The sequence below is a fragment of the Mustelus asterias genome, chromosome 22 (genome assembly GCF_964213995.1).
Source record: "Mustelus asterias chromosome 22, sMusAst1.hap1.1, whole genome shotgun sequence".
Taxonomy (NCBI): domain Eukaryota; kingdom Metazoa; phylum Chordata; class Chondrichthyes; order Carcharhiniformes; family Triakidae; genus Mustelus; species Mustelus asterias.
In genome coordinates, this window is record NC_135822.1 from 70,334,584 (window position 1) to 70,348,955 (window position 14,372).

At 46.7% G+C, this 14,372-nt stretch overlaps 1 protein-coding gene and 1 long non-coding RNA gene across 2 annotated transcripts in view; one reads left to right on the forward strand and one right to left on the reverse strand.

Annotated features, from left to right (window-relative positions):
• Positions 1–14,372, forward strand: part of slc23a2 (solute carrier family 23 member 2) — a 315,342-nt gene that overhangs the window by 218,697 nt on the left and 82,273 nt on the right. The window lies entirely within an intron of this gene.
• On the reverse strand, positions 11–7,186 carry LOC144510167 (uncharacterized). The gene is made up of 4 exons (XR_013500580.1): positions 7,113–7,186; positions 2,435–2,516; positions 1,589–1,724; positions 11–272 (listed from the first exon to the last, which is right to left on the reverse strand). It is a non-coding gene; the product is annotated as an uncharacterized LOC144510167 (long non-coding RNA).

Below are 14,372 nucleotides of genomic sequence, written 5' to 3' on the forward strand. Positions count from 1 at the left end.
AGAATAGAACTACAGTGAAATAGCTTTATTGTAATACAGATGTTTCATTGAGGAGACAAGGTTCCCCCAGGTTCCCATCGTGCTTTGATATCCCGTGAATCTGTTGAGTTCGTATCATATTGGAGAACAATTGTAATGATTCTCATTTCCCTACACTACCGAACACTGGACATTCGATGGAAGGATCATTCCTCTTGTGGACTCTGTAGCGACAATTCTCACGGTCAAAAACTGAGACACAATCCTCTGGATATTGGACTGGTCTTGAATAGCTGGAAATGACAGAGGGGTAATGTATCAGAAATCTCACAGCAGTGAGGGTTACATTTCTCCTGTACTGTTTCACTCAACAATTCCACAAATAACTCCTGTAAAGTGAGTAACAAATATTGAGAATATTCTTTCTTTCCCCACAATGCCCCAGCAGTTCCTGACGAGCCAATTGGAAACCGGCAAGAGCAGAGTTCAGATTTACCATGGGTCCTGACAAAAGAAGTAGACCACAGAATATCTCTTCATTGCAACACTCCCTCCATCCCCACCTCTCCCCACCATCTCTACTCCTCCCTCCATCCCAACCCCTCCCTTCATCTCCACCCCTCACTCCATCCCCACCTCTCCCCGCCATCTCTACTCTTCCCTCCATCCCAACCCCTCCCTCCATCTCCACCCTCCCTCCATCTCCACCCTCCCTCCAACTCCACCCTCCCTCCATCTCCATCCCTCCCTCCATCTCCACCCCTCCCTCCATCTCCACCCCTCTGTTCATCTCCACGCTCTCGCTTGATGGCGGAGGTCTGTGCTACAGTGGGACATCTCTGCATTGGAATGATTTGCCCCTCCTCCCACTCCCATTCTATCCCCCTCCAAGCCTTGCCTCCATTGTATGGGTGCCTGTGTGCTGAAAGTTGTGTGCAATGCAGAGCGCTGGTGAGATATTCTCTACTCCTATCTGCTGCTCACAAACCACTCATGCTGCGTTGTTTCTCAATGTGTAAACTATGCTGGGTCTTGCTCTATCACTGCTAATAGAGATGGCAACATGACATCACCAGGAGGGAAGTGTGTCATGTGATCCAGTCCTTGATTCATTTTAGCCAATCAGCATAGCTTGAATCCGTTCATTCATTCTAAATGTCCCCATGTGACTAGTGTCTACAAATAGACCCACAGCCCGGTTACACAATCCCGTCTGTGAAATAACTCCTCACAGGCCGGTGTCCCTTCACCAGATTCCCTTTATTTACAAATCCTACACCACTCCCAGAGTGCTTCAGGAACACAGTCAGAATCCAGAGTGCCAGTGGATCCGACACTCCCAGTTATATTCACAGGTGAGACTCCCTGATTGGGCAGAGCAATCATTACCTCAATCAGGGAGCTCATACTCCAAGAGGCCAACCTCCTGGGCCTGGTTGAGATCATTACTGTCTGAGTGATTGGTGTCTTTATATAATTAGAACAACACGGCAGAACGGCCCTCGATGTCTGGCTGTTGAATCATGTCCACTTTGTGCTTTAATAAGAAGCACCAATGCAGAATGACGCATCAGAGAGACTCGAGGTGGAGCAGCAGAGGGTGACTTACGATTGACAACACTCCATCAGTGGCCAGCTGCAGGAACAAGAATCGCAGTTAGAGTTTATCCAGGTGTCCCCCGTTTCATGCCAGGTTCCATCATCCAGGTCTCTACATTGCTGCAATTTTGTCATTGCAGGCACACCTGGAGTGATAGAGAGAGAGAAAGAGAGAGAGAGAGAGAGAGATTAGTCTGTCAATGTCTCATCAAAGACTGAAGCAGCATAATGGGTAAACATTGAGCGTTGTGCTTTGGAAGGATTGCCTGGGGAGCTGGGTCACATTAATGTCCGTCACTGAGCTCTATGGATCTGGCAAGAACCAGCTTCCTTTTCCAGGTGGATCTCTCCCTGAGCATTTGACAGCCTGGAATCTCGGAACAGTTACGATCTACCCTGTGACTCCTGGCTGTCTCCTTCTGCTTGGGGCTGGGTTAAAGGTCAGGAACAGACTCATCACTTGTTAGGGTCTGACTTTGGGCAATGTGCTGGAAGACTGTTTCCATGATTACCACAATGAGCCCTCGGCCTGTTTGTAGGCCGCATCTACATTTATGTTGAAGAGCCAAGGTTTGGCCCTGGAGTAGGAGCTTGCTAGTTTGGCAAGACAGGATATTGGTCGATTCCTTCTTGGACCCTCGGGGAAGTGGGAGTATGAAAGGCAATCCGTGAGGGAAAGGTCCATGTGGCTTGGAGCATTGAGGTGAGAGTAGGAATCACACTCCACCATGATGGCATTGGAGCCCATCACCATTGGCAACACCCAATTGGCGAGTGGATGTACAGAGCCACAGTTCCCATGTTTAGCTCTTTTTGCCCAGATCGAGTGTAAAGTTTGGAAAGGTTCAGGACGTACTTTGCTCTTGATTTGCCCTGTAGCAGGATGATTCTCCATGTTCCACAGCCAGAAGCAGCAGAGTCACGCACACAAACAGGTTCTGTTGGGTTGGTGTGGAGTGGGAGTTGAGGGAAGAAGAAGAGAACATGTTGAGGAATGCACTCAAGTTTAAGTTTATGTATTATTGTCAAAGTCGGTTCACATTAACACTGCAATGAAATTACTGTGAAAATCCCCAAGTCACCAAACTCCGGCGCCTGTTCGGGTACACTGAGGGAGAAATACATCTAACCTGCACGTCTTTCAGACTGTGGGAGGAAACCAGAGCACCCGGAGGAAACCCACGCAGACACGGGGAGAACACAGTGCAAACTCCACACTGACAGTGACCCAAGCTGGGAATCGAATATGCTCGTTTCACACTAACTTCATTGCAATGTTAATATAAGCCTACTTGTGACAATAATAACTAAATTTTAGTTCTATAGTTTTGTGTTTGGAATGATGTGAAACTCCCAGTGAGAATTACCTGCCCAGTCACCGTGTAACAATTACTCAAGACTATTTATTAAACTAAAGAAAAGACAAATACACATGAATAGCACTGTAATAATCCAAGACAGTTAAATATATGAATTACTAAACACACACGGTTTATATAAAATTACTCCTTATTCCAAGATATATCCACAATCCCTGAACTCTTTAAGACTTCCCAGTCCCAAATAACATCCAAATTGAATGAATCTATAAGTCAATACCACAGACCACAAGGCGGATGATCAAGTTTGGGAAATGTCTTCTCCTGGTGGAGTGAAGATATTTTAATTGCCTTTCCAAAGGTTTCTTCATCACCTTGGCTCGAACGCTGCTTAGATGTTACAACGGCCTCTTGGCTGTGGGGTGTTAACCTGGTCTCTCGGATCTTAGATGTTACAATGCCTGCCTTCTTCTGCAGCTGCTGCCAATTATATCGTCCTCTTTGATGCTCCTCCACGCTGTGTTTTTGTGCTGTTTACATCTCTCACCTTCTGTGACACTCAAAATTAGCACCTGTACACCTCCACTGATCGCTCAGTCCTCTAGATAAGCTGTTTCCTGAAAATAGGGCTATTTACACCTCATTCTGTCTGGATGCCTGCCAATCACGTTACTGGGAAAGGTTGCATCACACCGTCCCCATTGAATGCTGGCTGTTGCTGTTAATAGTCAGGGTTATTGCCTGTTGCTGATCATACCATATCATTGCTTGTTAAATTGTCAGCCTGCTGTTATGAGGCATGTTACGATGAATAAATGCAAGGTGATGCTAGTTAGTAGATCGAACCAGGGCAGGACTTACTCAGTTAATGGTAGGGCGTTGGGGAGAGTTATCGAACAAAGAGATCGAGGGGTACAGGTTCATAGCTCCTTGAATGTGGAGTCACAGGTGGACAGAATGCTGAAGAAGGCATTCGGCATGCTTGGTTTCATTGGTCAGAACATTGAATACAGGAGTTGGGACGTCTTGTTGAAGTTGTACAAGACATTGGTAAGGCCACACCTGGAATACTGTGTACAGTTCTGGTCACCCTATTATAGAAAGAATATTATTAAACTCGAACGAGTGTAGAAAAGATTTATGAGGAAGCTACCAGGACTTGATGGATTGAGTTATAAGGAGAGTTTGGATAGACTGGGACTTTTTTCTCTGGAGCTGAGGAGTGATCTTATCAAATAATCAGGGGCAAAGATCAGCTAGATAGTCAATAGATTTTTCCCAAAGGTAGGGGTGTCTAAAACTAGAGGGCATAGGTTTAAGGTGAGACGGGAGAGATAAAAATGGTCCAGAGCAGCAATTTTTTCACACAGAGGGTGGTGAGTGTCTGGAACGAGCTGCCAGAGGTAGTAGTAGAGGCGGGTACAATTTTCTCTTTTAAAAAGCGTTTAGACAGTTACATGGGTACGATGGTTAGACGGGATTGGGACGAGGTGAGGGATTAAAAAAAGGGCCTGTTTCCATGCTGTGAACCTTTATGACTCCGTGAGGCAGATCTATGACACGGTGAAAGGAACATTCCAGTTCACTCATGATTCTGGACACTGGACACATGTCAAACCCATACTGGTTTTGTTATTAAGGCCATGTACTGAACCACCTCCCTTTCCCCTCCTCCACATTTGCATGCGTGTGCTCCTGTACATGTATGTCCATCTTACCTTGCGTTTACTGTGCAAGTTGGTAACAGAGGATTAGAATGTTTCCAGGTTGATGGGTTGGGAAAATACACAACCATTGATAAAGGGGGAAATTGGAATGAAAGAAAACATCTTTCTGTTAATGGATGGGTAGAGAGTGGGAAAATCAGGGCAGTTCCTATTGGACACCCCACAATGCTTGCTCAGTAACCAGCCCCCCTGCACCCCCCCCCCCCCCCCCCCCCCACCCAACCCTCCGCAACATCCAGAGAAAATTGGATACATTTTATGGAGAGGATTGAGGGATAACTTGACAAGTGATTGGGTTAGGATGACCAATTAAAAAGGGAATGGAACAAGGGATGCATCTCACAATCCTGATGTTACAAACTCACCATCATCCCCACAAACCAATTGTCCATTTTAAGATTGCACAAGGTGATAACTCAACTCAAAGCCTCTACATGTTTCGGACAGACTCGTGACGTATGTATTGAGAAATAAGCATTACTGGGAGGGGCAGTAATCCAGCCCAGCACCAGTCTCCCGCCACTAACACCCTTTGCTGTGCACCAAGGAAAAGGCTGCTCCAGCAGTTTACAGTCAGGTAGACTTCACCTCAGGACATACAACTCCAATCCTGCTAAAGTCACAAACTTCTAATCCCCCCACTGTAGGGAAGGAGTTCCAAGCTTTTGACCCAGCGACAGTGAAGGAATGGCTGATATCTGTCCAAGTCAGGAGGGTGAGTGGCTTGGAGGGGTTAGAACAATGAACAAAGAACTGGTGGCACCGGACGAGGCAACTCCTTGCAAGCTGTGCCGAGCATAACTTCTAATTCTATCTTTTACTCTCGTTACTACATTCAGCACTCTCTCATTTCCTTCTCTATGAACGGTATCTTTTGTCTGTATAGCGTGCAAGAAACAATACTTTTCACTGTTTGTTAATACACGTGACAATAATAAGTCAAATTTAAAAAAAGCACAGGAACAGGCCCTTCGGCCCGCCAAGCCTGTGTTCATCACATTCTCCGATCTAGACTAACCGCTTATATTCCTCGATTCCCCTCCTGTTCATGTGTCTATCCAGGGAAGCCTTAAATATCACTAACGTATCTGCCTCAACCACCTCACTTGGCAATGCTCTCTGTCGAAGAAACTTCCCCCGCACCTCTCCACTGAACCTTCCCCCCCTGATCTTGAACTTGTGCCCCCTTGTAATTGTCATTTCTGCCCTGGGAAAAAGCTTCCAACTCTTCACCCTATCCATACCCTTCATAATTTTATAAACTTCTATCAGATCGTCCCTCAGCCTCCGTCTTTCCAGGAAGAACAATCCCAGTTTATTCAATCTCTCCTCATAGCTAATACCCTCCATACCAGGCAACATGTACTCACTCCAAAGCCTCCATGTCCTTCTGGTAGCGTGACGCCAGAATTGGACACAATATTCCGAATGTGGCCTAACCAATGTTTTATACAACTGTAATATAATTTGCCAACTTTCATACTCGATGCCCCGTCCGATGAAGACAAGCATGGCATATGCTTTCCTCACCACCTATTCCACCTGTGCTGCCACTTTTAAGGATCTGAGGACCTGTACTCCCAGATCTCTCTGTGTGTCGATGCTCCTGATGGTTCTGCCATTTATTGTATAGCTCCCACCTGAATTGGATCTACCAAAATGCATCACCTCACATTTGTCTGGATTAAATTCCATCTGCCATTTCTCCACCCAATTTTCCAGCCTATCTGTATCCTGCTGCACTCTCTGACAATCTTCATCAGTATCCGCAACTCCGCCAATCTTAGTATCATCTGCAAACTTGCTAATCAGACCAGCTACGTTTTCTTCCAAGTCATTTATATATATTGCAAACAGCAGAAGTCCCAGCACTGATCCCTGAGGAACACCATGAGTTACAGACCTCCATTCAGAAAAACACCCTTCCACCGCGACCCTCTGTTTTCTATGGCTAAGCCAGTTCTGTATCCATTTCGCTCGTTCACCCCTGATCCTGTGAGATTTAATCTTCTTCACCAGCCTGTCATGAGGGATCTTGTCAACAGGGGCTGCTATTCCCATGTATTTGCTGCCCTTCTCTGTTTGGATCTGGGAGCTACTGCTGAACATTGTCAGTGAGCGGGAGAATCCGTGTTCACCCTGAGCTGCTTCAGGATGTGGAACATTGCTGTCTCCACTTCTCCCATTTCTGCAGAGCTACTTCTTAATGCTTCAATTACAGCCTCTTTACTCAGGAGCAGGCTTGTGGACACCCTGGACACAGAAGCAAATATTGTGTGTTCCAGCCGGGTCTCCCAGCTCCCTGTTCTTAATGCTGAATGTGTCTAATTAACAACCTGTAAACCAAGCAATCTATTCTGATCAATGTTAGAGAACATCCGGTAACAAATACAACATTAATCCCGGTAATCTCACCAACAACATATTCCCAGATGAAATAATGTATCCTCACAAACACAGATACAATCTCACTCAGACACACACATACCATACTCAGCCCAACGAGACACCTTTGCAGTCACGGACAGAGTGTTTTCTCTGCTGTTCTCTCAGGCGGTGTGGACTTTTATTCTTCACTTTGCAGGTTACAAAGTTCAAGTTGTCAGAGACGGCAGCGATGCCCACGTCAGCATTAACCATTGGCTGTTCCTCAATGCCACTGATCCGAGAGATTGTCCACCCTGAAACTGAGGCCAATGACTTTGGAGAGGTCAGCCAGTGAATAAAGACCACATCCCTTGTTGAAAACAGTGCCTTGGGTTCTTTTACAGAAACCATTGAGTGTAGACAGGAGCTTGGTTCAACATGTGGTGTGACAGTGCAGCACTCCCTCAGTACGGGCTCACACTCCCAGATGAGTAACCTCCAATCTGAGCTGTATGTTAGCCAGGGTGATGCTGGGTAAAATGTCATTGACCATCACTGGATTGATGGAGGCAGATCTCCAGCCAGTGGCTGCTGGTGATCTCCATTCACTGGGCGATAGGTCTTAGCAACATCACAGTTGACAATGTGATTACTGTCCCTCAGTGTACCTGAACAGGCGCCGGAGTGTGGCGACTAGGGGATTTTCACAGTAACTTCATTGTTAATGTAAACATAAGAACATAAGAAATAGGAGCAGGAGTCGGCCATCTAGCCCCTCGAGCCTGCCCCGCCATTCAATAAGATCATGGCTGATCTGAAGTGTTCAGTTCCACTTACCCGCCTGATCCCTATAACTCCTAATTCCCTTACCGATCAGGAATCCATCTATCCGTGATTTAAACATATTCAGCGAGGTAGCCTCCACCACTTCAGTGGGCAGAGAATTCCAATGATTCACCACCCTCTGAGTGAAGAAGTTCCTCCTGAACTCTGTCCTAAACTGACCCCCCCTTTATTTTGAGGCTGTGCCCTCTAGTTCTAGTTTCCTTTCTAAGTGGAAAGAATCTCTCCACCTCAACCCTATCCAGCCCCTTCATTATCTTATAGGTCTCTATAAGATCCCCCCTCAGCCTTCTAAATTCCAACGAGTACAAACCCAATCTGCTCAGTCTCTCCTCCTAATCAACACCCCTCATCTCTGGTATCAACCTGGTGAACCTTCTCTGCACTCCCTCCAAGGCCAATATATCCTTCCGCAAATAAGGGGACCAATACTGCACACAGTATTCCAGCTGCGGCCTCACCAATGCCTGGTACAGATGCAGCAAGACATCTCTGCTTTTATATTCTATCCCCCTTGCGATATAGCCAACATCCCATTTGCCTTCTTGATCACCTGTTGCACCTGCAGACTGGGTTTTTGCGTCTCATGCACAAGGACCCCCAGGTCCCTTTGCACAGTAGCATGTTGTAATTGTTTTCCATTTAGATAATAATCCAATTTGCTATTATTTCCTCCAAAGTGAATAACCTTGCATTTGTCAATGTTATACTCCATCTGCCAGATCCTCGCCCACTCACTCAGCCTGTCCAAATCTCTCTTCAGACCTTCTACGCCCTCCACACGATTCACTTCTCCACTTATCTTTGCGTCGTCTGCAAACTTTGTTCCCCTACACTCAGTCCCCTCCTCCAGATCGTCTATATAAATGGTAAATAGTTGAGGCCCCAGTACCGATCCCTGCGGCACGCCACTAGTTACCATCTGCCAACCAGAAAAGCACCCATTTATTCCAACTCTCTGCTTCCTGTCAGATAGCCAATCCCCAATCCACACTAACACCCTACCCCCAACTCCGTGTGACCCAATCTTCTTCAGCAACCTTTTGTGAGGCACCTTATCAAACGCCTTTTGGAAATCCAAAAACACCGCATCCACCGGTTCCCTTCCGTCAACCGCACTAGTCACATCTTCATAAAAATCCAACAAGTTCGTCAAGCACGACTTTCCCCTCATGAATCCATGCTGCGTCTGCTTAATCGAACCATTCTTATCCAGATGGCCTGCTATTTCTTCTTTAATGATGGATTCCAGCATTTTCCCAACTACAGACGTTAAGCTAACCGGCCTGTAGTTACCCGCCTTTTGTCTATTTCCTTTTTTAAACAGCGGCGTAACATTAGCCGTTTTCCAATCCGCCGGCACTACCCCAGAATCCAACGAATTTTGATAAATAACCACTAACGCATCCGCTATTACCTCTGACATTTCTTTCAGTACCCTGGGATGCATTCCATCCGGGCCCGGGGACTTGTCCACCTTCAGTCCCGTTAGTCTACCAAGCACTGCCTCCCTGGTAACATTAATTGTATTGAGTACCTCTCCTCCTACCAACCCTCTATCGTTAATATTCGGTAAACTATTTGTGTCTTCCACCGTGAAGATCGACAGTCCCAACCTCTCCGATCTATCCTCATCACTGAAGCTTCTCATTCCTGGGACAGTGATGTGGCTGAATCTTAGCTGTTGCAGTTGTATTTAAACAGGTCAACTCCTCAGGGGCAATTAGGGATGGGTAATAAATGCTAGCCCACAGCCCATGAATGAATTGAAAAGGAATTAGCAAACACTGTGAGGGTCAGTTCCGTAAATCTCCCATCTGTGCCTCCTCAGAGACTGTCTCATTCTTCATAGAAACATAGAAAACATAGAAACATAGAAGATAGGAGCAGGAGGAGGCCATTCGGCCCTTCAAGTCTGCTCCTCCATTCATCACAATCATGGCTGATCATCCAACTCAACAGGCTAATCCTGCTTTCCCCCCATAACCTTTGATCCCATTCGCCCCAAGTGCTATATCCAGCCGCCTCTTGAATACATTCAATGTTTTGGCATCAACTACTTCCTGTGGGAATGAATTCCACAGGCTCACCACTCTTTGGGTGAAGAAATGTCTCCTCATCTCCATCCTAAATGGTCTACCCCGAATCCTCAGACTGTGACCCCTGGTTCTGGACTCCCCCACCATCGGGAACATCCTCCCTGCATCTACCCTGTCTCGTCCTGTTAGAATTTTATACGTCTCTATGAGATCCCCCCCTCATTCATCTGAACTCCAGCAAAAACAATCCTAACCTAGTCAATCTCTCCTCATACATCCGTCCCGCCATCCCCGGAATCAGCCTGGTAAACCTTCGCTGCACTCCCTCGAGAGCAAGAACATCCTTCCTCAGAAAAGGAGGCCAAAACTGCACACCATTTCCACTCCATCTGACAAAGGAGCAGCGCTCCGAAAGCTAATGGCATTTGCTACCAAATAAACCTGTTGGACTTTAACCTGGTGTTGTTAAAACTCTTACTGTGTTTACCCCAGTCCAACGCCGGCATCTCCACATCATAATTGCAACAATACATCCCTGCTCCTGTACTCGAAACCTCTCGCAATGAAAGACAGAAAATAGAATCAGGAGTAGGCCATTCGGCCCTTCATGTTAGATGCTTCTGTTGCTTCTTAGTGTGCCATGTCCCGTTGCAGACTCACTGACTGGAGTGGGAGGAGGGCTGAAACCAGCCTCTCCTGAGGCCTCAGCAGTTGAAGACTCCAGGGTGAGATACTCAAGTGCACAGCTCAGCGAGTTAAACCATTTCGACCCCACAGTGTGTGGGGCGAGTGTCCTCTGACCAAGATAGCAGCTACGGATATCCCAACTGATCGCAGCAGTTTCAGCTTGCTCTGGGGCACATTGTGTGTCTCTGGGCTTGCGATGGGAACAGGATTGGCTGCTGTTGTGACACCTCCTGCAGTCAAATAGCTCGCAGCCTGGGCTCCCACATGGGGAATGGTGACGGATTGGATGTTCACCAGTTGCAGTGAACCAGCAACAACACGGGGCTGGTGGAAGTGAGGGGAAGGAAAGGAATTCTCACACTTACCTGTTACGGCAAGCGACAACAGTGGGAAGGCATTTACACATCTGACAGTCAGAACTCCTCCACTTTGAACCAATCTTGTGCATTGCCCGATCAAAACAGTCCACACATCTCCCTGAAACCAAGAGTCAATTCAACTTGAGACATTTTGGAAGCTGCCAGCCTTTATCTGTGTGGTTTTAATATAATCTGTTTGCAAAGCACATTGAAAAGTATGGATGTTATCACTCTGATAAATACAGCGCCCCTCAGCTTTCAAACCATCTAGTCTTGTGCAAGGAAGGCCCCACCTTCTCAATCTTGCTCCTTACCTGAGGTGTGATGATCCTCAGGTTAAATCACCACCAATCAGCTCTCCCCCTCTCAAAGGGGAAAACAGCCTGTGGTCATCTGGGACAATGGTGACTTCATCTAAAATAAAATCTCAGCTGTGATTAGTGTGGACTTAAACAAAGTTCACAATTGAGCCTTCAGTGAGAGACCTGCCTTTACACAGTACAATGCCTTCAACCAGGCCCAGGAGGTTGGCCTCTTGGAGTATGGGCTCCCTGATTGAGGTAATGATTCCCTGTCCAATCAGGGAGTCTCACCTGTGAATATAACTGGGAGTGTCGGATCCACTGGCACTCTGGATTCTGACTGTGTTCCTGAAGCACTCTGGGAGTGGTGTAGGATTTGTAAATAAAGGGAATTTGGTGAAGGGACACCGGCCCCTGAGGAGTTATTGCACATCACATCTTTGTAAGCCCACAAGCCAGTCATTGGGCCCAGGTACCCATCCACACCCATGGTCAACCTCCTCACAAGCCTTATCCCACCTTGCTTCAACCACCCTATCAAAGTATCAAAGTCCGGCCCTCATAGACTCATCTGGACTCCTCTTAAATACATCTCTACTGTTCCAGCAAAATCTACATTCTCTGTGGAATTCCTGAATGGATTTCATAGAATCACCACAGTGCAGAGGGAGGCCATTCGGCCCATCGAGTCTGCACCGACCACAATCCCATCCAGGCCCAATCCCCGTAACCCCACATATTTACTCCGTTAATCCCTCTAGCCTCTGCATCCCGGGACACTAAGGTGCAATTTAGCACGGCCAATCAACCTAACCCACACATCTTTGGAATGTGGGAGGAAACCGGAGCACCTGGAGGAAACCCACGCAGACACAGGGAGAATGTGCAGACTCCACACAGACAGTTTCCCAAACCGGGAATCGAACCCAGCTTGCTGGTGCTGTGAGGCAGCAGTGCCAACCACTGTGTCACCGTGCCGCCCTATTCTGATTTATCCATGACTATTTGTAACTCCCCTCGTTAGAATCCCTCCCAAACCTTCTCCAGGGGTCTGTTCTATCAAACCCCTTCATAATTGTAAGAGCCTCTCTTCATTCTTCCTTCCGTCTTATCTCAAGGACAGAATTCCAGGTGGTTTTGATTTTGCCACAAAAAATTCTGGAATCCTCTTTGTAAGTCATTGTCATGTGGGTTTCTTCCAGGTGCTCCACTTTCTTCCCACAGTCCAAACATGTGCGGGTTAGGTTGACTGGCCATGGTAAATTGCCCATTAGTGCCAGGGGGATTAGCAGTATAAATGTGTGGAGTTACGGGGATAGGGCCTGGGTGGGATTGTGGTTGGTGCAGACTCGATGGGCCGATTGGCCTCCTTCTGTTTTGTGTATTAAGTTATGTGAGAGATATAGACCTTCTTCCTAAGTGAAGTAACAGCTGAAAGGAGATTAAAATTTCTGAGTCCCGGGATTCCTGTTGAGCTGCTTCCTTCCTCAGTGACCCAGCAGGACTTCAGCAAAAGACCCTTACGCAACCCTCTCCATCCGAGTTCCCAAGGGCGACACTGTGGCACAGTGGTTAGCACTGCTGCCTCACAGCGCCAGAGACCCGAGTTCAATTCCCCGCTTGGGTCACTGTCTGTGCGGAGTCTGCACGTTCTCCCCGTGTCTGCATGGGTTTCCTCCGAGTGCTCCGGTTTCCCCCCCACAGTCCGAAAGACGAGCTGGTTAGATGCATTAGGCCACGCTAATTTCTCCCTCAGTGTACCCGAACAGGCGCCAGAGTGTGGCGACTAGGGGATTGTCACAGTAACTTCATTGCAGTGTTAATGTAAACCTATTTGTGACACTAATAACTAAACATTTAAAGTTAAACAGACTTGCAAACACTCAGGGATTCAATTCCAATTCTCCTGAAACTCATTTCCTCAATTTCACTTGGTGTGAGCCACGCTAGCATACTCACTCTCTCTCGCAAGCATTGTCCACAGTGAAGGTCCGCTAAGTGAACCAATCTTTGTAGAGAGCCATTGAGCAATATAAGACCTAACGATACAAAACAGCCAATATCTCAGAGACGTATGAATGGGAAGTTCCAGAATGAGTCGGCAACTCTTGGGAAGAACCTGTTTCCTGTTGAATATGAAGTAAGCCTGAGATTTCTGGCAAGGGCAACTTCCCCATTGCCTGGGCCCTGATACAGCACATGTCCAGTACAGCTCAAGGACAGAGTCTGAAGGAAAATACCAGCTTCGATTTGCCTGGGACTTTCTGTGCTCTCAGCTTTACATCTTCAGTGTCAATGCAGCTTTCATTCTCTCTTACTGAGAGGAAAAACACTCAGGGCCAACACCACTCTTCATGCATTTTGAAGCACCAACAATGGTCCAAATGCAATGGGTTTGTGTCAGTCACGGCTGAGTGAGTTGTACTCTGGCTTTGCAGTTAACAAGGTGTTAATCTAAAGCCCTGTTAGTCTTTGGCTGGATGTGAAAGATCTCCTGATCCTATAGGGAGAAGAGACAGTGAGGCCGCCCTAGTGCCTTGGCCAATGTTTATCCCTCAAACAATATTGTTAATGACATGGTCATTATCACCGTGCTGCTGTGGGTCTCACTTGCCTGTTCCACTTTACAAAGAAACCATTACCTATATAGAGCTTCCAGTCTCATTAAAAGGTGCCACAAAAGGCATGTTTTTCATTATATAAATACAGATCTTCATATCCAGTCAATACAAGTCTTTATATACAGTCAATGCAAATCTTTCTATACAGCCGATACAAGTCTTTATACACAATGATTACCTGCCCAATCAGGGAGTCTCACCTGTAAATATAACTGGGAGTGTCGGATCCACTGGCACTCTGGATTCTGACTGTGTTCCTGAAGCACTCTGGGAGTGGTGTAGGATTTGTAAATAACGGAATTTGGTGAAGGGACACCGGCTTGAGGAGTTATTTCACAGACGGGATTGTGTAACCAGGTTGTGGGTTGATTTGTAGACACTAGTCACATGGGGACATTTATTTTGAATGAATGTATTCGAACTATGCTGATTGGCTCAAGTGATACAAAGACTGGATCACGTGACACACTTCCTTCTTGCCGAAGTCATTCTGCTGACTCTAAGGGCCCGATTTTACCATTTTCACTCTA